This window comes from Lepidochelys olivacea, assembly GCF_965140295.1.
Source record: "Lepidochelys olivacea isolate rLepOli2 genome assembly, chromosome: 1".
In the NCBI taxonomy this organism is placed as follows: domain Eukaryota; kingdom Metazoa; phylum Chordata; order Testudines; family Cheloniidae; genus Lepidochelys; species Lepidochelys olivacea.
In genome coordinates, this window is record NC_140411.1 from 42,172,789 (window position 1) to 42,199,829 (window position 27,041).

The 27,041-nt window shown below is 43.5% G+C and overlaps 1 protein-coding gene across 5 annotated transcripts in view; it reads right to left on the bottom strand.

Moving 5' to 3' along the window:
* LATS2 (large tumor suppressor kinase 2) overlaps positions 1-27,041 on the bottom strand; it is a 103,163-nt gene that overhangs the window by 68,472 nt on the left and 7,650 nt on the right. For 2 of the 5 annotated variants that reach the window (XM_084643789.1, XM_084643790.1), the window contains exon 1: positions 550-724. The exons of 1 other annotated variant lie outside the window; for it this stretch is intronic. The gene's annotated coding sequence lies outside the window, so the exon portion shown is untranslated. Of the gene's footprint in view, positions 1-185; positions 251-549; positions 725-7,319; positions 7,338-27,041 lie in introns of those variants that run through there. 2 more of the 5 variants (XM_084643792.1, XM_084643791.1) reach the window with 2 other exon arrangements.

Consider the following 27,041-nt stretch of genomic DNA (forward strand, 5'->3'; position numbering starts at 1 on the left):
CTGGTCACCCCAGGGAGCTGCAAGCCCCCGGCCCCTACAGCCGCCGCCTCCACCCGGGCACTGGCCGCGGCTCTTCCCTGCCGCCCCCCGCAAGCCAGCGCCGCCGAGAACTTCTGCTCCCCGCCCCTGGGTCCCGTTCTTCGCCGCCCTCCCGCGGCGGGGAGCCCCCAGCTGCCCCTGCCCACCTCGAAGACACTTGCACTCAGTCCTGCTTGTCGCCCAGCAAGCGCGGGCTGCCCCGGCTGCAGGCACGCCCTGGGTCCGGCTCTTCCTCGCCAGTCCCCCAGGTGACTCCTGCCCCCACCCCAGCGCGCGCGCGCCCTCCCTGGCTCCTGCCTTTGCCTCGCTCCAGGGCGCACCGACTCCCCCAGCCTCGCCCCGCAGCCCGCGCCGCTCCGGGGCGCGCTCTGCGGCTGCTGCCGGGACCCCCTGGAGCAAGCGCCCCAGCCGCGGGCCCCGCTCCCTGCGTGCTGCCCTGCGCGGACCTGAGTAGCCTCTGCAGGGGCGAGCTCCGGGCCCGTCCCCGGGGTGTCCCTGCCCTGCCCTCACCTCTAGTCCGGGGGGAGCCGGGGGACAAAGTGTCGAGCCCCCGCGTCGCTGTGCAGTCGCGGTCAGGGAGCAGCGCCCGGGCCCTCCCCGGCGCGCCTCTGCCGGCGGTGCCGCCCGCTCCCCATCTTCTCCGTCCCCCTCCCGGGCTCCGAGTGCGGCAGCGGCAGGACACAGTTGGGACATTCGCTACATTGTTAGCATTCCATTCGCGTCACGTGACCCGGGCCCGCGTCATTCCAGCCCCCCTCCCTTCACATACCAGCGGGGGGCGGGGCTTCGGCCGCCCCATCAGCAAGCGCGGGGCGGAGCCCTGGCGCCCCTGCCGCCGCCCGACTGAGGCTGGAGCCGGCTGCGGCGTCGCGGCGGGGAGAGAATTCCGCTGGGCACTGAGGGTGTAGGGGGGGAGCCAGGGGGTGGTGCCTGCGACACCCCGATTTCCTTTGTCCTCTTCCATACACGGACCATCCCTCCCGGAAACTGTGGGTGCAGCCACCTTAGCAAGTTCTTCCCAGCCTAGCTGACTTTCAGTGGCAGATGGGGCCCAGCTGCAAAGTTTGGGTCTGGAGCTGAACTTCCCCAAAGTTCCTAGCTGTTAGGAGAATGGTTTCTGAGTCTGGCCATCACAGAGAGAGCGGCTGGCACGCTCTGCCTGCTTGGCCCTGGCCTTTGGGCTTGAGACTCAGGTTCGATTGGGACTCTTGGGGTCCTTCAGTGGTCAGGGGGTGAAAATGGCATTGGACAGAAGAGAGGTAGAACAAAAGGATAGGTCCAGTTTAAGAGGCCTGTGAAGAAGAGTGAGGGCCTGGCCCACCCCTGGAACTCTGCCTACTGGGAACTAGCTGGAAAACAGTCTAATATGAACTGGAGACCTATTCTTGTCTGGGGTCACATAGTGGCCAATGTATAATTATTCTCCCAGTTTAAAAAACAGCCATTTATGTTAAGGTTTAGTTAAATTATTAAAAATATTCTCTTGTCATGGCACAGAGAAGTCTTGGAAACATGCTGGGAGGAGTTTTCAGTTTTCACAGTAGGTAGATGTGGTCACGCGGTTCACATATAGATCGAGCGGTCACAGTTTGAATTCAACCCCATTACAGAGCTAATGGTCAGCCATGAGGTGTGTATCTGAACATGTTTCCTGTAAGTGCTAGAGTTTTTGCACTTGGGATTCCTGTTTAGTTTAGCCCATTATAAAGACCTGACACCAAGTTCAGATGGAGATCCAAATTCTCCTAAAACACTGAAGTGTTTCAATTTGGAGATTTGGTTCAGGCACATCAAAACTGTCTTTAGATGGCATTGTGGCAGATATGGACATTAATAACAATCAGAAAGTAGTAATAAAAATAGAATTAAACAAATCCTGCAGTCTTGTTGCAAAGTCCAAGGGAGACTTCTTCATTCTGGATTCACTTTAAAGTCAGTGTTTTAAAGTCTCTTCTGGGGAGGAAGGATTTTGCTCTGCGAGTGTCTGTTTAATGGCCACTCCTGCAAATACTTAAGCACAGGGGTAACGTTACTAATGTCAGTGGTTCCACTGATTTGAATGGAATTATTTACATATATAAAGTTAAGTTTGTGCGTAACTGTTTGCAGGCTGGGAACTATGTAGTCAAGGAAGTAAATATGTGAATAAAGTCACAAATACATTATGTGTTTGCAGGATCAGGCCCTATCTGAGAACATTTTTTAAATCTCACTTGTCTTCTGCTTTTTCGATTTCTCTCATCCAAATTGCCACCACAGCTTGAAAACCCCTATTTCTGAGGAGAAGGGAATTAACTTAAAGTGACTAAAAACACACTGTCATGTCTCATAGGAAAAAGGTGAACAGAAATCGTTCAGTGTTTCATCTAAAGGGTTGCCAGTTACTTTCTATGAATTCATATCAGACTTTTAATAGTGTATTGAAATATAGACTGAAATATATTGGGGTGGGGGGGAAGGAACCCCTAACCTCAAGGGAGAGAGAGAAACCCATTAGGACAGTTCATAGCAGATTGCAGTATCAAAAGAGCATAGCAGGCTGAAGTGGTTCATTTTGCAATCTTCAAATACCTGCAAAACTGAAGTAAACTTTAAATAATATGAGAAATGCAGCATGGCTTCATTTTCTAAATTACTGCTGTGCTTAACCAATGAAGCATAGCAGTGTGATTGCCTAAACTAGGGTATTGCTCAATTGCTGGAGACCTTTTCCCGACAAAGCTCAGGCTGGCTTAAAGGGGCACTGTCACAATAAAAATCACATACTATACATAAAAATTTCCTTTACCTGAGACACTAATGTCATCTACATTTGTCATCTGAAAAAAAAAAAAAGAATTTCTTTTTCACCATTAACATAGTTTGCTTTCTTTTTGCATTTCAATCAATTTGGACAGTGAAACTAGACTGGACTATTTCACTTTCTATTTTTAAACAGTTTCACTTTCTGGATCTCATGTACTAGCACAAAGCTGTTGTGCTTTGTTTTCCAACAGCAGAGCTACACATGTGAGAGAGATGGGAATAGGGGGCAGGGGAGAGAAAGGTCACATCTACCTTGTAGAAAATGTCAGGATGACCTGTTACAAACTCATACTCTCCACACACAATTCACTTTTGCAATGACAATGAGACCAAACTATGTGTTAACCACATTCCTTAATAATGCTAGTCTTGGAGTTCAGAACAGGGCTAAAACATGTTTTCATCCAAACTATACAGTTACTGAATGTATAAAGACCAAACCGTATTTTAACGGAGGACTACTGCGTATTACCTAGGTTCCCCCTCCCACTACTGTTTTCCATAGTAGGATAGTAGAGTTATAGAGTAAAAATGGTATCATTGCACATATGAGAAAATTCATTTAAGGGCTAGAGCATAAGATAGTGATCTGCCCTGAGCAAGGGGTAATGTGGTTCTCTGCTGCTCTGGGTAGGATATAAATTGTGTCAGATCTATAATCAGCACACCATGCTCCAGTTCCCACTTGATACACCTGTGCAGCTATGCTGCCAAGCGCATGGGTGAAGGGGGATAACCGAGGCTCCACTCATTTCACATTCTGTTTCCTCCCACCCACCTGAACAGGTTTGGGAAGTAGTGGCTCTATGGAACTCTTCTGCTTCTTTAGGCCTGCTCCTGATGAAGGGGTTTTGTGCCCCATTATGTTCCAGTGCCCCCATGCTAGCTGAGTCACAGATTGGGCCTTTTTAAACAACTGTATTGTATTTAAATTTCAAATCTTACTGCCAAAAACACATCTAACAGCCAAAGCTAAAGGAGGTAGATGAAATTTAAAAAAAAACCAAAAAACCACATGCTCAGTAGTGGTGGCCAGGGGGAATTGGATCACATTCAAACAAACAAAAATGATGAAACAGGAATTTGACCTGCAACTGCTAATTGATTTCTGCACATTTTTCCCCAAAGAGGATTCTAAGTACATATGAAATGGTTTTTGTGATGCAGAAACATTATCAGACTTTATGACGAATTAATGGACTTTTCAGTGTATTGATTGTACATGGAAAATGGAAAGACAAAAATGATGTGAAACGGGATGTTTGCAAGAAAGAGACATAGGTGACATGGTTAAACTGTTTTTAAACCATGGAGCTTGTGTTTAGTGATCTGGACAAGATATATACATTTTCTCTTCCATAGATGTTACCAATGGGCTCGATTCTGAATTCTCTGGCAGTGTAAAGGAGCGCTAGCGTGAGTGAAATGTAATATCATACCCCTTAACAGCATCAACAGCCTGGAACAAGAGCATTTTGGCATCTATTGTGGTTCTCTTTTGTTTTACAGAATATGTAAAGAAACTGCAACGGAAGCAGTGTGATCTAATGGACAGGGCACTGGACTCAGGAGATAAGGGTGCTAGTCCTGGGTTTGCCACGGACCTGCTGCATGAGAGTAGGCAAGTCACATCAGCTGTCTGTGCTTCCGTTTCCCCTCCCACCTTTTATCTATCTTGTCCGTTTAAATTGTATGCTCTTCAGGGTAGAGACCGTCTCTTACTATTTTCAGAGTAACAGCCGTGTTAGTCTGTATTCGCAAAAAGAAAAGGAGTACTTGTGGCACCTTAGAGACTAACCAATTTATTTGAGCATGAGCTTTCGTGAGCTACAGCTCACTTCATCGGATGCATCCGATGAAGTGAGCTGTAGCTCACGAAAGCTCATGCTCAAATAAATTGGTTAGTCTCTAAGGTGCCACAAGTACTCCTTTTCTTTTTATCTCTTACTATGTGTAAGTTTTGTACAGTGCCTAGGATAATGGGACGATCTTGCCTGAGGCCTGTAAGTGTTCCTGTAACACACATTACTAGTAATTAATCATTGATTCCATCTGGTTCTAGAATTTTCTCATTTCTTCAGTTGTTCTGTGTTTTTCATCACCCAGTGTGAGCCTGATTCCTTTAGTATTTCTTATTTGGTCATTTCTTAAAATGTATGTTCACTTCCGGCACCTGTCTCCATCCTTCTTTGTGGACACAGAGATGGAAGTGGATTTTTAGCAAAGAATAACTTTTCTGTCAATACATAACTGTTATCTCTGACAGTTTCCAGGGGCCTCTTGTTCACTGTACTTGGAGAATAAACAAACATTTATTTCAGTTTATTTTACAGTTTTGCTTTCATTCTCCATTTTTGCTTATACCTTTTTATTTTGCATTACTAAAGTTAATAGTAGATCAGTCTAGTTTTTTTCTCTGCACTTCTATAATACTTTGTATGTACTTCTTCTTATTGTTATTCCTGATAGCACTTCCTTATCCATGAACACTGGCTATTGTTTATTGCTTTTGACCATATATTAATATACATGTAAATACTTTTCAGTCCTCATATGGTTCTCTTCCATACATTGTTTCAGTCTTTTCCATTTCACTTACTGCATCTAGTTTTCTTCCACAATTTAATCTGTTGAGATTCTCTGCCTTTATTTTCCCTTATGAACTAGTTTAGTCAGAAATACACATGGGGACAGATCCAAATCCCACTGAAATCAAAGCTTTGGATCAGACACATTTATTAAGTATCATTGTAGTGCCTACGGCCCCTAGTCACGAACAAAGATTCCACTGTACGAGGTGTTGTACAATCACAGAACAAAAAGACCATTGCATAGTCACTACTATGCTGATGCTCTCCCATCCATGGCTCGAATAATTTCCAACTGTGTGTTATGACAGACTAAATCAAGAGTTACCTCCATTCTAGTTTCCTCTTATATGAGTCCTATATCTAGTCCAAAAATGTATATAGTTTGAACATAATTGGAACGCACTAAGGAGAACTAATAATCTGCCACCTGCGTGTAGCTTGTTCTTTTTTAAAACTTTTTGGATTTTACCTTTTCTTTCTGTTACTTTCTGGTCAGGCAGTCTATTGAAAATGCTCCCTTTATTTATTTACATATAATAATGGTTCTATTTTATCTTTTTTATTTTCAAAGGTGCTGGATTAACAGTTTTAGCTACAGAAAACCTTTGTTAACATAACAGGCAGCAACAGTACAAGTTCCTTCAAGTATTAACCAGGATAGGCAGGGTTGCAAAACCATGCTCTGAAGTGTCCTCAGCCTCTGTTTGCCAGAAGCTGGGAATGGGCAACAGGGGATGGATCACTTGGTGATTAGGTTCATTCCCTCTGAAGCACCTGGCATTGACCACTGTCAGCACACAGGATACTGGGCAAGATGGATCATTGGTCTGACCCAGTATGGCCATTCTTATGTTCTTCTCCCCTGCAATGGCCCTCAACCTTGTCCTGGGGCAAGGTTTTTTCAGTCTCAATGGCTTTATCTACACTGAGGTTTTTCTGAAAGTCTTGCACTCTTGTTTTGAGCAGGATTAGACAACCCAGTGATAAAATGCCTGTGACTGGACTACAGTTTATTCTTCCACTGGTATTGTGACTGGTGGAGCTGCACCTGGGTTATAACGATGGTAGGGGATTTTCAGAAAATCCTCAATGTAGCCTATGGCAACTCTATCCTGGTCCTCTTTGTTGAGACTGGTAATAACTGCAATTATGATGATGTGGTTTTTTGATGTGAACACTTCACTTTAGGACTGGACTGAGATCATAGGCAGGTAATACAGAATCACAATTTTCCAGAAATGTTTGGTCACTACTACTTTGGGCTTCATTCAAACGCATGGTAGTCCCTGTACCATATTACCAGTCACCTGAGCCATTCAGTCTGTGTCACCAAGATCTGCTTATCTCAAATGATTCTCAAGATTTGCTCTGCATACAATAGTGATGGGAGTTATGCAGTGGTTGTCTTGTGACAGATTATATTGATGTTCTGAGCTCTTGGGAGGTAACTCAGAACTAAGTTAACCTCATGTCACCATTATACAAAGTAGACTGACCAGACTGTACAATAACAATGCATAAAGAAAAGGAGTACTTGTGGCACCTTAGAGACTAACCAATTTATTTGAGCAAAAGCTTTCGTGAGCTACAGCTCACTTCATCGGATGCATACTGTGGAAACTGCAGAAGACATTAATAATGCATAGCATTTTACACTGTCACTGTCAGAGCAGTTTACACACATAAATTAGGTAAGCCAAACACCACCACTGTGAGTGAAGTAAAACTGAAAAATAGGAGGGTAAGTGGTGTGTCCAAGGCCATACAATGAGTTATTGGTAGAGCCAATATTAGAATTCAGGAGTCTAGGTTCCTAAACCAGTTCATTCTTGCTTCCTCTGCTTAAACTGAGACACCCCTTCCCGGCTACCCCTACCCACTTACCTGATCTGAGACATCCCAGATACCTATTAGATCACTGGAAGTGGCAGACTTCTCATCCTGAAGACCACTGCCAGTAATGAGACACAACCTAACTGCTGGAGCCAATGGGTTAATAATTAAAAAACATGTTAAAAATTTCCTCAAATGAAAGCCCAAGTTAGTAGTTTGTTGGTGAGTCCTTAGTATAGTTTAAATGCATTAGATGCACAGTGTTAAACTGAGAGATCAGTGTAATGTGAAATGTTTGCAGATTTACCAAAACTAAATTTAGTTCTTAGGTGTGCAGGGCTACATGGCATAAATACCTAAGTGAGAGGTGCCTCAGACATACCTAAAATAGATTGCTGTGGATGTCTACACAACTTTCTTCAAAATAGACTGAATGCATGAATGCATCCGATGAAGTGAGCTTATGCTCAAATAAATTGGTTAGTCTCTAAGGTGCCACTAGTCCTTTTCTTTTTGCGAATACAGACTAACACGGCTGCTACTCTGAAACCTTTCAAAATAGACTGTGCTTTTGGGCTTGAAAGCATTAACCTCCTTTTATAATAATCAGATTTGTCACTTACATACTGCTCTTCACCCATGATTTCATAGAGCTTCAAAAAGATTGGTTTAATTATCCCTTCTTCACAGATAGAGAAACTGAGGGGCAGGGAAATTAAATGACTTGCATAAGCTCCTATAGCGAGACAGTGGAAGGGGAAAGGCTCAGCTCCAGTATATTCAGATCAACAGTGCAGGCCACACAAAAAGAAGTCAGCAGTGTGAGTCTTTTAGCAAAATGTCACTGTACCCTACCAACTCAAAGCCATCTCTTCTCTAAAAGAAACTTCTGAGAGTGACTTCTGTAATTCACTGTTGTGTCCTCCTCAGAAAAGCAGAACTGAAAACATCGGCTGACTGTTGATGAACTGAAGTTCTAGTACTGAGGAACATTCTATTCACATATTCTAACAGCACCATGTCTCTGAGTAGTTGCAAAATTATTTGAAATCTTTAAGAAGGCTAAAGACTAGGGTGTGGTAGAATTCACAGCTTCTGTAGGCGGATCTTGTTCCTCCATTCCCCCAAACAAGCTCCCAGTGTCCCACCCTCCCTCCTATTCCTTGTGGTTTCAAAGATTCCCTCCCCACCTCATGCCAAGGACTCTGTGTGCCCCTTCTTTCCCCCAAACTTCCCCATTCTCCTTTTCCTCCCTATGCAAGGTACCTTGTCTACCCTCGCCCAATACTGGTTGTCCCTCATTATCCCCTATGTCAAGGTCTGTGTGTGCCCCTCCCGCCCCATGTCTCCCTCCATCACATGCTGTGTGTATCCCATCATTCCCCCTTCTCCAAATACTTCTCCATTCCCCCCTCTACCACATGTCAGGAGCTCTGTTCCTCCATTTCCACCTCCCCACTCCACAATAGTGGTTGTGTGCGCACACTCATTCCTTCCCCCCCACTCCATTATTATTTTCTTTCTTTCTGTCAGGGAGATAAGTCATTCAGGGCATCAACACATGAAACTCTACTGAGAGGATAGGCAGAGCTACAGTGGGTGGGGCTTGTTATCAACTGGATCTTTGATCAATAGACAATTACAGAGCAATGCCTTCAAGCTAATTAAAAAACTGGCTAGCCAGCACAGAATACAACTACCTAGCATTAGTGAAATTCCACACAAAGTCATGACATTCTTTCAGTCCTAGCCACATAGGCTCTGATCTCGCTCCTGTTGAAGTCACTGATTTATGTGGGTGGGGGATAGAGAGCCTGGATGATGACATAGCTCCTTATGAAGTTCAAGATTGTGTGGACCTCACAAACTATTTCTGAAATTTGCAAAAATAGTCTGAGTTTGTGTTATTTTCTTTATTTATTTGCAAAAATAGTCTGAGTTATTTTCCAGTGATATAAACCCATGTTGATGTTTTTCTATAATGGGGAGTCAGTTTAAAGATAATATCTATCTGTTCCATCCTCTTTGTGCTGAAATCTAAGGTATTTTTGATAGAAAGTATCTGGGCACTAATGAGCCATTACCTGCACCATGATTTTCCCCCAAAATACGATAAGATGGTGATAGATACTATTGTATTAGGTGTGATAGACTAATATAATATAGGTATGCTTTTTAAATTTATTTCAGTTTTTACTATACCATTCCAGAAATGTTGGTCCTGATTTTCATTTACACTGAGGCCACTTTACACCACTGTGGTCCTCTTCTGGACAATTTGTTTGATTTCAGATTCCCACCAGCTAACCTTGCTTTGCTGTTCAGTAATAGCCCAGTTGCACTGTAAAATCTAATTCCTTTACTGTAATTCCTAAGTACAACATTTTAAAACCGGGGGGGGGGGGGCAGTGTCAATACGCCAGTTGGTATGACCTACTGGGGTAAGAGAAATAGTTCCCACCTGAAGTGTTTATAAAAGGTAAGAAGGAACTGAGTAGAAACCAAATGTAAGTCAGTCTGCTTCTCCTAGGTACAATCAACAGCAGCATAATTGCAAATCCGCACACACATGTACAAAGTATCATTCTAATACAGCATGGTCTCTCTGGACAAGAGTGTGTACCATCCACAGGCGCTGGCTTCTAATTTTCTCTGGGGATACTCAACTCCCACTCAGCCCCAGCCCCCACCCCAACTCTACCCCTTCGCCCAAACCATGGAAAAGCTTTTCCACAGTGTGCAGGAGGCGCTGGGAGGGAGGGGAAGGAGTTGATCAACAGGACCGCCGGGAGGCGCTGAGGGGAGAGAGGGAGTTTGGCTGCTGGTGGGTCCTAAGCACCCGCTATTCTTTTTCCATGGGTGCTCCAGGGCTGGAACCCCCACGGAGTCAGCGTATGGTACCATCTTGCATTTAGCTTGGAAACCCTGGTTACCTTCTCCAGACCTGAAGACGAGCTCTGTTAAGCTCAAAAGACTTGTCCCTTTCACCAACAGAAGCTGGGCCCATAAAATATATTACTTCACCTACTTTGTCTTTCTCAATGTACAATCTGTCATACAGAACATTGCCTCACAGTGTCTCATAACAGCATATGAAACTCTAGCAAACATATCTCAGACCTCGCTTGAAAGGAGGAAAGGTACTGAGTGGGGAAAAAAGCTTCAGTAAAATCTCTTGTTTATTAAGTGAGCTAACCAAGATCCTCAAAGCTAAACATTTGTTTACTTACCTCTATTAGCAAAGAAGATACTAGAAAGACTAATTAGCTACAGAAAATATATACTATTGTCTATCGAGTGAGTAACTTGAATGAATACAAAACTTGGCTTGGATACCGAAAATCAATTTTGTACATGTAAATTCAAGATGGAGGGCTGTGACTGGATGGAGCACTAGCTAGATCTCTCCAATCAAAACTGAGCATTGCGCGGTGGGATTTGTCATCCCACCGGGCCACACTTTCCTCATTTTATGGAAATTAGGTTCAGCCTTAGAATTCTCAGAAAGTTGCGAGTGAAGCCCATGAGCAAATGTTGACTGTCCCAGCCCTAGGAGAGTGTGAAAAGTCCTGAACTGCTTACCACACTCTACTAAAATATAATCACAGAACAATTGCATAAACATGCAAACAGTACCCCAACTGTGAGATTTTTCAGTTTAAAAATGTTTCACAACCATTTGTTCCCAATCCGAAGACTTGATTATTATCGCTGCTTGTCTCCTAGTCTTCCGCACACTCTTCCAACCTACATCTATTCTGAACTTTCTTCCCATGCCAGTCACTGTTTTTAGCTCACTTTAGGAATACTTGCTCGTCTTCTCTGAAAAGCTCTGCAGGAGTCCCAGCAATGTTTTCAATTTTTAGCCTTTTCCTTTCAGTCTCCACTGTATGTTACCATCACATACTGTGCAGGATCTCAGGAAATTTAAAATCCAGAATTAAAGAAAACAGACTCTGAATGTCACAGGTGGCATTTATTCATCGTCAGTCACTAAAACTGCAGGGAGGATAATAAGTGGTTTGCAAATAAAACACAGAATGAGGCTATAATAAGGATTGCCAATTATCTGATTCAGTGACTAAATGAGGAAGGCTTATTATAAATCTTAGAATATCATAAGCACATAAGGAGCAATATTAATATATTATAAATCAAAACGAATACAGAAAAACACACACAACATTATTTTAAAGCAAACAGCACATGACAGCATAAAAACACAGGACTGTGTTGCCTAACTGGTCTCTTTACATTTCCCCCTCCCCAACATGTACACACACATTTTTGGGTGACACAAGTTTGTGTGTTTCCAACATTCACATCTGTATGAGCAAGTAGGGAAGGTAGCACTCAGAAATGTGAATGTCAAATTTTGAAAAAAGCATGTGAAATGCTATTTTCCCCAAGCAAAGTGTGCGTATTGTGTGTGTGTAATGTATATCTCCTTCACCACTAGAACCTCATATTTATCACCATGCTGTGCTTCAAGCCCATTAGAAACATCATTATAAAGCCTCATTCTACAGGTCCCTAGTAGAAGCATGTATGGAATGAATGACACACGAAGTAGCTTATATTGCGCCTCTCTGAGTCATGTATCTGTTTACTGGTTACTGAATCCTTTATTGCTAATAGCTCTGTAATCTCTCCTATTCCAGGGGGCTTGCAGTTGACCAGCTCTCAGCCTGGACTTGGCCAACATCTCTTCTCTTGTTCCAGGGTCCCCTCTGAAACACCCATTCCTGATTAAAACCATATCCTCCACAGAGTTGAGCTCATTCCTAGGGTCCTTTCTGAGTCCTATTACCTCCAGTCCCTGGCACTGCTCCTCAGGTCCAGCTGCAAGAAACTGAGGGCGAGCAGACGTCCAGAGCCCTCTCAGTGCTGCAGTGTCAGACAAGGTGGCTGGGGAAAGAGAAGGGTTGAACTCCCTGGCTACTGGGCTCCTGAGCAGCCTGCTCTGTGGCCAGCTTCACTTTTTTAATATCCCCTTCTCCAGGTAGAGCATGCTCTACAGGTGTTCCTAATTGGCACTGTCCGAGTGTAGGGACACTCATTAGTCAGTGGGATGGGGGCATGTGCCATCACAGAGCACATCAATTCTACCACCACCTCTGTGGCACTAACCTCCAAAACTACTTTTCTATCCTAATATCCATCAATGTCCAGTTTCATATCCCCATCTCTCAGACATATAGCTGTCCGTTGTAGCTGATGATGAGGTCATGGCATCTTGTGTGTTGTTTTGTGGCTGTATAGTCTGAGCTGCAAGGAGCAAGGTCACAAACAGTTGTCATAGAGGAATGTGTAGGCTCCCACTGAGGACTTGGCATGATACCTGTGGCTCTTTTTTCAATCAATTTCTTGCATTTGTCTTGTTCAAAGTGTTTACAACCTCTGTTGGTAGCTGCTCTCCATTCAGGTCTGTCTTTGGCTGTGTCTTCGAATTATTTTTCTACCCTACCCCTGTCCAGTTACATATCCCCATTTCTGAGATATCTGCTTCCGGAATCCCTGCTACCATCGCAACCTCATTCAGCCCCAAACTAAAATTCTCATTATAAAGCATCGTTCCTCTCCCAATCCCTTTCCACAGCCTTGATTTATCTCCTCTAATGATTGCACTGTTCTCCTATTCTCACCATCTTGGTGTCATCTGTGACTCCTCTCTTTCTCTTCTTCTTCCTCATATATTCAGTCTCTCACTAAAGGCCTATTGTAGCCCATTTAAGTCAATCAGAGTCTTTCCATTGACTCCAATGCAATTTGGATTTGGCCCCAAATCCTATCTCTTCATCTCTATATGTCTAAAATCTACTCAGGCCTCTCTGTCTCCCCAACTAAAACTCTTGTCCAGGCCCTGGTCATTTCTCACTTTGAGCACTGTCACTCCCTTCGAACCAACTGCTGGCTAGTCTCTAGCCTCTCTCACTTCAACCACATTCTTGCATCCTTTTTCTGGCTTCCTGTCTTTGACTGCATCAAATTCAAATTCCTTGTCGTCACTCATAAGCAACTCACTTGTTTGCACCTACATATTTGCTCTAATTTTCTCCAACTTCCCCACTTGTTTCCAATGTCCCCAATTATCTCTTAACTGCTCTTTCTGTCTCCTCCCATCCTGTTTTGCAGCTTAACAATGTTTCTAGAGGTATTTATCCAGACCCGAGCACATAGATTTTAAGAGATCACTGTGATCTAGTCTGACCTCCTCCGTACAGGCCATAGATCTTCATCCAGTAATTCTTGCCTCACGTCCACTAATTTGTGGTTGAACTACTAGACCATCTCATTTAGACAGGCATCCAATCTTGATTTGATGATTTCAAGTGATGGGAGAATCTGTATCATCTTAATATGTGAGCACCTCCTAAGAATTTGTAGCTTTTATCCTCATCACAACACCGTTGGAGTGTTAAGTACATTTTACAGATGGGCAACTCAGGCACAGAGTGATTAAACAATTTGCACAAGGTCAAACAGCAAGTCTGTAGCAAAGCTGGAAACTGATTCCAGAACTCCCGAGTCCCAACCCAGTGCTTTAAACAGTTTCACAATTTTCTTTCTCCTTCAAATTCCTCCTTAATCCTCCCCCACTTATTTTTTTCTTTAATCCTTTTTTTCACAGGTCTCCTTGGGAATCATTTCTTTGAATCATCTCTAACCTGAACTGTTGCCCAATGTTTTGTCTTGTCTGCATTTGAGTATAAAGTCTTCAGGGATGAGATTACATCTTTTCATTTGTAAAGCACATTTACAGCACCATACAAATGCTTAACACTATCATAATGATAATAGCTCTGATTTAACTGTACTGCACTCATGGGGGAAGCAGATAGGTTTCTGTGCGTCACAGAGAGGAAAGTGACAGACTGCGTTTGCAGTCTAATTAAAACATTTCAATGACTTTAGCCTGAGCAATGTTAAAAACTGCCTTGGATAACTTAAAGGCAGCTCAGTTAAGATCTCAGATAAGATCTCTTGCCAGAACACAAAAGATGTCCAGGAATACTGCTGGCTCACAAATACGGGAGCAGAATGCCCATGCCCCCACTGATTCTCTTAAACTTGATGCGACAAATCTTTCAGTGAAATTCTTTGTGGGTTGAACAGAGAAACCTCCAAGGTCTTACTAGATTTATTACTGCGGGAGGCACAAAGGACTTTTGTGCATCACCCCTTTTACCCAACCTAGAACAGCACTGAGATCGATAGAGCCAAACTTGCACCTGGTTTAAGTCACTGGAGTTCTAGCAGGGAGGAATTAGGCCCAGTATTTTTGTTAATCAATATACCAGCTGACCCTCTCGTTGCCCAACTTTCTTCTCACATGTAAGCACTTGCACACATTCCCCTACCCAGTGTGAAACATCCTGTCTCTGAAACAAACCACTATTCTCTAATAAAAGTTCAGTTAGAGAATTGCTCTTACTAACCTAATTTTCCTATTCACCTTTCTGACTCACTAATGCTTGGGAACCAAGAGTACAAGAAGCTGAATTTATTCGTAATTCAAGCATTATGAAAGCAACCTCTGAGCCAGTTTCCTTTCTCACTGCCACACCATTGAACACAACCCTGACCTACAGGGACCACCCTCTCCAGGAATGGAGGGTTATTCAGCCTGCATCCTGTTTCAGAGTCACAGGCCTCTCTTGAGCAGCAAAAAGAAAAGGAGGACTTGTGGCACCTTAGAGACTAACCAATTTATTTGAGCATAAGCTTTCGTGAGCTACAGCTCACTTCATCGGATGCATGCAGGCACTCTATTGTGGAGGAACCTTGACAATTTGTTTCAGAGAATTTCTCCTGTGGATCATGATCAGTCACTAAGAACTCAGCTGTGAGAATCTAAACAAATACTTCTAATGCTGGTCTTGAACGGGGCTATATGTGTGTAACAAGTCAAAGCAAAGCAATATTGATTTGATGGAACATAAGGCAGCGGTGTTTGGAAACATGGCATCAGTGACTCCTTCATATATAGGTTTGCATGTTATTTAACCTCATCTGACTATCTGTAGGGAGTGCTAAACCCCACTGAAGTCAAAGGCCTCTCCAAGCAGGGCCAGACCTGGCATTTTTTGTTTATTCAAACATTGTAACACCATTCCCTTTACTATCTCTACAAAATGACTGATTCTTGTTCCACCCCCATGAAAAACCATGATTCTGCCTTAATGTGAAGGAACACTACCATCTCATTTTTATAAACAAATACAACGGGTAACCACATTTCTCTGAAAACTGGGAATGCCCCGGCCCTGTCAGTTTCACAAAAATTTGTCCTGGTTTTTGCCCTGGCCCCAGCAGAGGGGCCATCCCAAGGAAGGAGCTACCAGCCAGCTGAGCTGGTGAACTGACAACATGCTGCTGTTGCACCTACACAACCCCCAGATCTGTCACCCAACAATATTGCCACCTTCTCCTCGAGGGAAGCCTTTACTGAGCATCCCCCTCAAACCACCAATCCCTTAAACAGAAATAGACCCACAGCTGCACTGATTCCATATACAGACAGCTAATGATAACGGATTGGCACCCGCATTTCCACCCGCTTCCCTTGCATCATGAGTGAGAATCAGTTGTGACAGAGTATTGAGGTGGGATGGGGCAAAAGGTAGCAATGGGGTTGACAAGAGAGAGAGACAAAAAAGAATCACTGTACTGATTTTCTTCATGCCTAATTAACACATTCTTACATTTTGATTCTTTCCATGTAAGAATTCTTGACATAAATCTTTCATTTTGAGGGGGGCTGTTTTCATTTTATTTTATTTGAAACCTACATAGTTTTTGTGGAGAATAATCTGTTATAATTTTATTAAACTAATTTTGGACACAATGTCCCACATTTCTGTTAATTCTGGATTCTTCTCTGCTGGCTCTTTCCCCTCTTGTTTTTCTCCTTGCAGGATTATTCTCTTAAATTAGTCTAGCCACTCTTTTAACAGTAAGTTAGTCACTTGCTTTGGGCAAAACAATTTGTACACTAGATTTATTGTCTTCCTGCTTGGATATCCATCTTGTAATGTCTTCTGCTATATGAGGCGCATCCAAATTTCTCTCTCTTTTTTTCCTCTTTACTTTGAGCTTAGTGTTCTGAAGGAAGTTGATCAAACTGAACATTCTTGTGAATTTAAGCTGGACTGCCAAGAATGCAAGTGATTCATCCCCCTGTAAGGAAAAGGGCTGGCAATAAAGCACTCCATTCCCCTTTTAAACATGCAAAATACCGTTACTGCTCTAAACAAGTAAATCTTTTTACTCAGAACAAAGTGTGCTATTAATTGCATGACAACTAGAATTCTTAAAATACTATCTTCTATTTTTAGAAAAAGGAAATGTTATCATCAGAGGCCTTTTAGTTGATTTGATGTAAATTGTGAGCACTAGTAAAGCACACTGAAATAGTAAGGTTTCCTCCTATCTCTGACATTGTTACTGTGTCAGCAGCAGGCCCAAATTATAGCACTTTCCCCTTTATTCTGCATGTAATGGAGAACTGACGAACCGGTCAGAGAGATACAGCATAATTTCATGCAGAAAACATACTGTAATTAGGATAGAACAGGAGCTAAAGAGTTTGTTTAGTGCAACAATTTCTAACCAACAACTTAAGTTGGCACTGTAAACATTCATATTAGTATGGCAGTACTTACGTATGCTTTAGCGCCATCTGGCTAACTCCCAAGGGAACTCACATCTCCACAAAGCGTTTTCTTCCTCACTATTTCAGTAATAAATTATGAACGAACAGTGTAACACTCTTGCAAATAAAGCAAACATCATTCTGGGATGTATTAGCAGGAGTGTCGTAAGCAAGACACGAGAAGTAATTCTTCCGCTCTACTCTGTGCTGAGTAGGCCTCAACTGGAGTATTGTGTCCAGTTCTGGGCACCACATTTCAGGAAAGATGTGGACAAATTGGAGAAAGTCCAGAGAAGAGCAACAAATTGATTAAAGGTATAGAAAACATGCCCTATGAGGGAAGATTGAAAAAATTGGGTTTGTTTAGTCTGGAGAAGAGAAGACAGAGGGGACATGATAACAGTTTTCAAGTACATAAAAGGTTGTTACAAGGAGAAGGGAGAAAAAGTGTTCTTCTTAACCTCTGAGGATAGGGCAAGAAGCAATGGACTTTAATTGCAGCAAGGGAGGTTTAGGTTGAAAATTAGGAAAAACTTCCTGTCAGGCTGATTAAGCACTGGAATAAATTGCCTAGGGAAGTTGTGGAATCTCCATCCTTGGAGATTTTTAAGAGCAGGTTAGACAAATACCCATCAGGGATGGTCTAGATAATACTTAGTCCTGCCAAGAGTGCAGAGGACTAGACTAAATGACCTCTCGAGGTCCCTTCCAGTCCTACGATTCTATGATTCTAATATATTCAGTCTGTGCAGCATACTGGACTGCTTGTCTAGTCAATGTCCAGTAATATATATCTGGTGTTTCTACCATCCCGGTCCTTTGAATGAAAAGTTTTTAGGTATCTATCTGTCAAAGATGTTTGCATTCTGATACCTAGTCCCTGCAAAACCAGAGAAATTGTCCACTGTTTGACGGATCCCACTACCCAAAGCAGTTCAGTATTAAATCCACATTTCTAGTGGTTATGCAGACAGACCTATTTGTAATTATCACATATGATAAGTTAAGGTATTAGAAAAAAACCATCATTATGTATTACAGCCTTGCCTCTAATGAAAATGCATTCTTATGATCTCCTGTTCCCTGCAAATTACCTACGCATTAGTTTGACAAACAAATTCACTAGGCAGGCGGACATTCTGGCTCATGGATGCAAATATCCATTTCACATCCCTGTGGAGCCATTGCAGGGATTGTGAAACAGCATGAACTAAAATGTCAGTTCCTACACAGCAGCACCACTACCCTCCCCAAACCCCACCTGCACTCCCAAAGTCCACAACACTCAGCAGCACATAACCCAACCCAGTAGCACCAACCCCTCAACCATGTCAGCATCCCCCCAATGCCACCATTCCTATCACGTCACACCCCAGCACTCTGCCTCCAGCATCAGAGCTAGCCCCCTCCGAGAACTGGCCCCATCTAGCAATATCCACTCCGCCAGCATGTCCCTGCACTAGCCCCTTCCCAGAAGAACTCACCATCACTCATTCCCACGCACCCTAGTCTTCCCTTTCTAAAACCAGCCACAGTTCGTTGCCATGAACCCAAAGGAGTACGGAATCTGATCAAATAATTATGGGACTGAGGTCCCAAGAAGAAACAATGACCCATTTGGGAATCCTGTCTGGAGAAAACTTGAGCCCCCTCCCCCACAAAACTGTCAACTTCAATTGTGAGACTTGTGTGTACAGGAAAAACATTTTCAGTAACTGGCCCATGCCTGTAGCACTCGTATCCAAAAGAGACCATAAAAGACTACAAATTTCACTATCTTCACTTACTTCTTAGACTTAGCCTTCCATCCTTTAACCCGCAGATGGACAAACTACGGCCCGGGGGCCGCATCCAGCCCTTCAGACATTTTAATCTGGCCCTCGAGCTCCCAGGAGGGAGTGGGGTCTGCGGCTGCCCCTCCTCCGTTGCTCCAGCCGTGGAGCAGGGTTCAGGGCTTGCCCCGCTGTGAGTGTGCCGTGGCTCCGCGCAGCTCCCGGAAGCAGCAGCATGTCCACCCTCCAGTTCCTACGGGCAGGGGCAGTCAGGGGGCTCCAACAGCTGCCATTGGCCGGGAACTGTGGCCAATAGGAGCCACAGGGGCAACGCCTGGGGAAGGGGCAACGCGCCGAGCTGCCTGGTCACGTCACTGAGTAGGAGCCGGAGGGGGGACATGCCACAGCTTCCAGGAGCTGCTTGAGGTAAGGGCTGCCAGGAGCCTGTACCCCTGATCCTCTGCCATACCCCAACCCCCTGCCTCAGCCCAGTTCCCCCTCCTGCCCTCTGAAACCCTTGGTCCCAGTCCAGAGTACCCTCCTGCACGCCACCCCCCGCCACATCCCAACCCCCTACCCCAGCCCGGAGTCCCCTCATGTACCCTGAACTCCTCATTTCTGGCCCCACTCCACAGCCTGCCCCCCCAGCCGGAGCCCACACTCCAATGCACAATTTCATGAGCATTCATGGCCCACCACACAATTTCCATACCCAGATGTGGCCCTTGGGCCCTGCTTTAACCCCACCAAAAATCACATAGTTAAGAAAACGTCCCTACAGAATGTGGGAAGGATAGAAAAAGACACAGACTTCTGTAGATCTTGTGTTCACTCTAAAGAATTTGTAAGACACAGTATAAGAATCTGGGTAGCTGGCGATTAGATAGAAACACATGCATCTGAAGCAGCATCAAGATATGCCCAGATTCTGGCTTACAACACTGCAGACATTTCCAAGTGTTCAAGGTGCGGCGGGAACTTCTCCACAGATTGACAGAGGGCCACATTCATCATTTCCACATGAAATTGTGCAGAAGACGAGGGAACGTAATATCCTTGTATCCCTAATGACCGATAGCTAGCGAAGCTGAATTGCAAGGAGCATTGCTATACGTGCACACATAGCCTGTGTCTATTTTGTTCCATTTCCAAAGTGGAAGAACCCAGACCAGAGACCGTGCCCGTAAGACTGCAGGGTTTGTTAAGCAGAGGTTGGGTAATAGTTGCTACAGTGCTACCTGCAGTCTGGCTTTGACCACCCCCCTTTCTGAACCTATTCCTAGTCATTCGCTGAAGGCTTGTGGATCAGTAGCGCCGTATGTTTTCGTACGAAGCCAGTGCTGGGGCTCAAATATTTAATTGTCAGCAGGTAACTACCGCGTTTTTTACTGGGGTTTTAACGTGTGCATGCAAGTCAGAATGTGGGCCTAATCCTTTAGCACTGAATAGTAATAATCCTGTGCATGGTGTATGGCACTTTAATATTTTCCACACATTGCGCAAACGTTGACTAACTGATCATCATTACCAAACAATCTATCGGTACTTTAACTCTTGTGCCTTTGTGTGTAAAGCCTTTCTTGGGGTTTTAGCTGCTTTAATACACCATATCTATTTCCAGTATTCCTTTTAATTAAAATTCTGAAATATCCTTTGCTCTGCAGGATCACATTGGGTGATAATGGTCTTGTTGAACTCCTCATGAACACATCCCCTTTCATGTTGTGGAGATGTGAATTTTAAACCCGAGTAAAACATTCAAGCAGATTTTAGCTTGTGTTGGCAAATTTAAAATAAAAGTTAGAGATGAGCCATGTATCTTGCTTTCCTGCAGCCTGAAACTTTTGAGGATTTGCATAACATGAGATCTAAATTACCTCTAATTTTGGAACGGGGGGTTGCAAAATCTACACCTCACCCAATCAAGTTTTATAAGGCCAAACCATCCCCATTAGAAACATCTGCAATAAAAAGAGTTTCCTTTTTAATTTGTTTACAACTATTCCTCTCAGATACTTCTGTGTCCTGTGTATTTATTTCTGAGGTGTGTTGTCAATTACTTACTGACATCATGTGAAAGAAAGAGAACAGTACACTCTTAAAGCAAACTGAAATGTCTTTATTAGCTGTAATGCCATCATGGCTACTGCAGTGCAGGGAAAATGTGCATCTATGTTCAGACTTTCCATAAGGGGTTTATATTTGGGTGCTATTCCCCTGGCTTCCTCTGAACAACGGGTCAATTGTTTTAGAGAGAAAGAACTTGCCTTAGATTTTTTTGTTTGAGAGTTTTATATTTGTTCATGAATGAACTGTATAATATTTATACTGCACAAAAAGGGGATGCTGGGTGAACATTTCCTAAAAGAAGATGCACATTACATACTCTACTAACTTCTCTTTCAAAGAAATTGACATCCTGGTTCCTAACCTATCCTGTCCTGCATTATATACCTACAGGACATTGTATTATCTTAGAACAAAAAGAACAGGAGTACTTGTGGCACCTTAGAGACTAACAAATTTATTTGAGCATAGCTTTCGAGAGCTACAGCTCACTTCATTGGATGCATCCGACGAAGTGAGCTGTAGCTCACGAAAGCTTATGCTCAAATAAATTTGTTAGTCTCTCAGGTGCCACAAGTACTCCTGTTCTTTTTGCGAATACAGACTAACATGGCTGCTACTGTGAAACCTATCTTAGAACAGTGGTTTTCAACCTTTTTGCATTTGTGGACCCTTACAACATTTCAAACAGGGGTCTTTGGAAATCTTAGACATAGTCTGCAGACCCCCAGGTGTGTGTGGACCACAGCTTGAAAACCACTGTCTTACAGGGGCGTGCACAAGGGGAGGCAAGCAGGACCACAGTCCTCCCAGTAATCATTGGAGGCACAGAACAACTCCTGGCCTCAAGGCCACGGTGGGGGAAGGAGAGCGAGCTCCTCCCAGTCTTTGGGCCACAGTGGGAGCTGTCAGCTGGGACACAGAACATGCCCCTCCAAAAGATGTCAAATTAAATTCTTGCACATGCCCCTTCTGTCTAAGAATCATTCCCGTCACTATAGTTAAGGTTATGTCAACATTTCAACTATAGTAGAACCTCTGTGTTACGAACACCAGAGTTATGAACTGATCCGTTAACCACACATCTCATTTGTAACCAGAAGTGCACAGTCAGGCAGCAGCACAGACCCCCCCCCCCCCCCAAAAAAAAAAAAAAGCCAAAAAACAAATACAGAACTGTGTTAAACATAAAATACTAAAAAACTAAAAGGGAAAGTTTAAAAAAAAATATTTGACAAGGTTCTGTGCTTGTTTCGTTTAAATTAAGATGATTAAAAGCAGCATTTTTCTTCACATTTCAAACCTGTATTAAGTCGATGTTCAGTTGTAAACTTTTGAAAGAACAATCATAATGTTTTGTTCAGAATTACGAACAACCTCCATTTCCATGGTGTTTGTAATTCTGAGGTTCTACTATATATACTCTTATTGCAGGGAGGTGGGTGGACATTATTATAACAGCTATCAGAATTCATTGTCGGTTCAGACTTTACATACTACAAATTTTTCACCAAAGGACATTTTCTTTTTTTAAAAAGAACAAGCAATTTGGTATTGCAACATATATAATGGATAGAATTTGGTTTTACATAGTACTTTTCACAGAATCCAGATATTTTACAATAGTGAGTTCACTGTGGTCCTGTAACGCCTCTGCAGGCAAAGTATGGTTATAGAACCACAAAGCATAGGCAGGGCTTCACAGGACTCCAGAAGCTTTGCCTTGTTGTGCCCTGCAGTGCTCGCCATATGAAATGACTTCATTTTAGGATCAGAGTTTTGCAGGTTCCTTGTTACGATGTCATGTGAGCCATTACACATCAGCCTTTGTTAGGCATAACCATTCTATCAGATTTTGTGAATAACAGTATCAAAGTGTAATACTAAATAAAGCTGTGTTTACCTCTATTATTATGACTGCAGCTTGACAAGAGCAGATCTTTTTCTCAGCAATGTTGTAATAAAAAAAAAATCAATGTGAAATACCAAAAATATAAGTAGATTAATTCTTTGTCTAAAATCCTGCTGTCCCAGGGAAGCAAGGAACACAAAGGAGAACTGTGTGTTGTGGTGGTGTGTGGGATTAACCGTGAATCCTCCATTATTTTCAATAGGAATTGCTGAAAATATCCAGTAATATACACCTCTACCCCAATATAACGCTGTCCTCGGGAGCAAAAAAAATCTTACCGAGTTATAGGTGAAACCCCGTTATATTGAACTTGCTTCGATCCACCGGAGCACGCAGCCCCCCTCCCCCGAGCGTTGCTTTACCGCGTTATATCTGAATTTGTGTTATATTGGGTCGCGTTATATCGGGGTAGAGGTGTATTTGAAGTTGATGCACAGCATGTCCAGGAAAGTGGCTATGAGTGTGGTTATGAGCAGGAGCCTATTCAGTCCAATCCCTTGGAATCTGTCTGGTAAGATGTTGGAAGGGCTTCCTCTTTCTTAGAATATCACAGGGGGAGAGGGGGAAGACAGGGGTGGGGGGGAAGCAAGGGAGAACAGACATTTTCAGGGAGATGTTGGAGTAACCAAACACCTGATCGTGTAAGATTATTAATGTAAGCAGTCCCACTGGTGTGATTAAGGACTTGTGTGAATAAAGCTGTGTCTACCCAGGAGGTAAGATCTTTACCTCTGCTCAGACCCCTTCTTGCCAGGTAAAAGGGCAGGAGTAGAGTAAATGGGCTCTAAAAATTCAGGCCAGGATCCATCCAGGGAGGATTTGCCAGTGTAAGCATGGACAGACAGCCTTAAGGTTGCCTTCTGAGAACCCCTTCCAAGCCTTGGCACAGTGGTGTGAGTAGGTACAGGAGGGACATATCAAAGGTGGCACCTCAGCACGTAGCAGCTCATAAGATACTAGAGTAGGTTTCCCTAAATTAGACACAGTTCCCCTCCCCCTCCCAGGGTTGTCCAGGGGCTTGTTTACATGCAGACCTTGAGGAAAATTAATCCAATTTAAGTGCATTAGTTAAACTGCATTAAACCCCTGGAATAATGTTCTTATTCAAAATTAATGTGACCTTAATAGGATTTATCTTAATTCAAAGTAAATTAGGATAAACCAAATTAAGGGCACTTTAATTCTGAATCAGAGCATCCATACAGGGGTTTCATGCAGTTTAAAACTAATTCTATTTACATTCACACCTTTAGTTAATTTGGATTAATTTTCCTGCATATACCCATATAGACAAGCCCTAAATTATACCAGAGGCTCGAGAAAGCCCAGGATCCGGTCAGGGATGCAGGAATAATTTGTATAATGGGGGTGTTGAAAGCCATTGAACCAAACTGTAAACTCTGTAGATGATGGAAATTTCTTCAAGACAGAGAGTTCAGCAGCACCCCCAATTCCAGCACCTATGGATCTGGTTAACTTCAAAGGCAGCAACAACTCTAGACATGTTAGTGTAGATAAAGATCCCTTAATTACTAGGAATTTTAATACGAGTGAAATCCTGGCCCTCTTAACGTCAATGGGAGTTTTCAGTTTTCAACTGGTCAGGATTTCACTCTGTCTGTGGTGGGTTAGCGGCAGTCCCTCCCTCTCTGGGTCAGCGGGAGGCCACTCCCTGCCTCACTACAGTCCTTGCATTCAGTCAGGGAATTAGCAGGGCATGGCACAGATGATGGCTCCGCTTGTCATTAGGCAAATTTGCAAATAGTTAGACAGTCTGGGCCCAGGCCCTCAACTGGGGCAGGGCAACAAATAGTTTAAAGCCCAGGCATATAGTAAGGGCAGGGCTGCTATGGTCCAGGGGCCCAGGCCCTCGGTCAGGGCAGGGCCACAAACAGTTTCAAGTCTCTAAGGCCCAGCACTCAGTCAGTGCGGGCAGCAACAGTTTCAAGGCTCTGGCCGACAGGCAGGCCAGAGCAACACAGAGGTCGGGCATCCTAGCTCTGGTGGACAGCTGACAAATGCATGCCTCTTGAGCTGCAGAGGGGAAGCTGCCACTGCAGAGGTGGGGGGCCTGGGCCCACCCGGCCGCAACCCAGGGCCCTAACAGTGGAGTATTCCACCACTGGGTCACCAACATGCTGACCGGGTCTCCAGCAGCAATGCAGCCAGACTACGGTCGGTTGCCCCTGGGACACTTCCTCTCCTCTCCTCCCCTTGAAGTATACCCATCCATTTCCTCAAGGTAGAAGGCCAGCTGCAGTCCCAGCAACTCATCTGTGGCTTAGTCAGTGGGTGGCTCCAGTGGCTCTGGCCAGTCCTCAGCTCCACAGGGTGCAGTCTCCCAGGTCAGGAGTGTGCTGGAGGCATCTGGCTCCTTTGGCCGCTGCAGCCCAACTGAGCTCCAGGACCCGCCCTTTATACTTGTTCCGCCCCCTGACTTTCAGTGGGAGAGGTGAGCATGCCCTGGCTCCGTTCACCAGGGTTCAAAGAGTGATGCCTCCCCCTCTGGCTCAGTGGGAGGCCACTCCACCTCACTACAATGTCATTAGACCTCTTTGGAGGAGGGTTGGATGACAGTGTAAAATATGCCAATGACAAAAGACAACTTCTTTACACTAGGGTTCCCATTACAGCTGTCACTAGTGGAGCTGGACTGGTGGGCAGAAACATGCAGACAAAGACAAAAGATAGTACCGGGAAAAAAAAGAAGAAAAAAAAAAGAGCAAAGTGACAAGCTTACTAGCTATACTAAATTTTGGTGAGCTATTCTTAGGATTTTGGATGCCCTCTCTACAACATATGATCTCATATGCTGCTTTTCAATTTTCCATTTACTGCAGTGACAACCCTGTTTATTCCTTACCAACAGTATATCACAATTTCACTACCTAGTTGATTCAGTACAAGCAGTGAGGAAAATAAGATTCTATTGGTAGAGTATTACCCAAGTTATAAAATCACTTTATTACTCTATTATGTGCCTAAAATTTCTGGAGCACTGAAACAGATTTATTTTTATAGTGAAATAACAGCATATATTAATGAAATCCAGGTTCAGATTCTGGAAAAAAATTCTTCCTTAATTTTACATTTTTGTAGCTTTACATCTACTGCCTCACTGGGAAAAGATCAACTGACTATTTAGTATGCCTGTCCATCAGAACTTAATGATTACATTTTATTCAATATACATAGGAGGAGGTGGTTATTGTATGTGACACTGGAGATAAAACTTACTTTGTTAAATTTAATTTTCAAACAAATTCCATTTACTCTTTCTAGTATGCATTTTGTTCTCAAACAAGTAGTTATTCCAATTTTTATCACTGAGCTTTCTTCTATAATCTGTAATATATAATTGCCCAAGCCACAAGTGATTTTTAAGCACCAATTATGGTGAATGATGGTGTAGCAATTCACTCCTAGGTTCACAACATGCCTGGTCCAGCAGTGTGGTGTTGCAGTGCTTTTTAAAAATCAATTATTAAGTACATAAATACAAACCTCTTAAAATATACTACTTGCTTCATTTAAGCACAATTCTTGGTTAAACCATGTATATTTAATTTCTATTTACATTCAGACAATTATACAATGTATCAGGCGTGTAATCCATGACTAAGACCTACAGGGGTTTTTATTTTATATTTGTCTTAAAGCACAGTTCTGCTCTGACAAATGATTATGTAAGAATGGTACCTTCTAACTCCAAAGATCCACCTCCTTGGTGTTATCTGCATACTTAGTGACTAAGGGCCAAACCTACAAAGGGACTGAGCATCAAAACTTTTAGGTGCCTAGAAAAAAATCTAACAATGCTGATCTACAGAGCCTGAGTTAGGTGCCTAGGCTCCCTATACAATGAATGGGGAGAGATAGGCACCTTAGAACACAATCCACAAAGACAGCATGCTAGGTGGGGAGCCTCTTAAGCCAGTGGCTCTCAACCTTTCCAGATTACTGTAGCCCTTTCAGGAGTCTGATTTGTCTTGCGTTCCCTTTTCACCTCACTTAAAAACTACTTGTTTACAAAATCAGAGATAAAAATACAAAGGTGTCACAGCACGCTATTACTGAAAAATTGTTTTCTCATTTTTACCATATAATTATAAAATAAATGGATTGGAATATAAATATTGTACTTACGTTTCAGTGTGATACTTGAGCCTGTTTTTCTCGTGAGCCTTGTCTGAAGCCAGAGCCCCATGCGGTGGGGCTGAAGCATGTAACTTAGCTTCGCAGGGCCCTGGACAATCGCCCTGCTTGCCATCCCCTAATGCCAGCCCTGCACTTGCAATCCCCCTAAACCCATCCCATAATCCCCAGGTTGAGAACCAGTGATCTAGATGAGTTGAGTACCCCCTGGA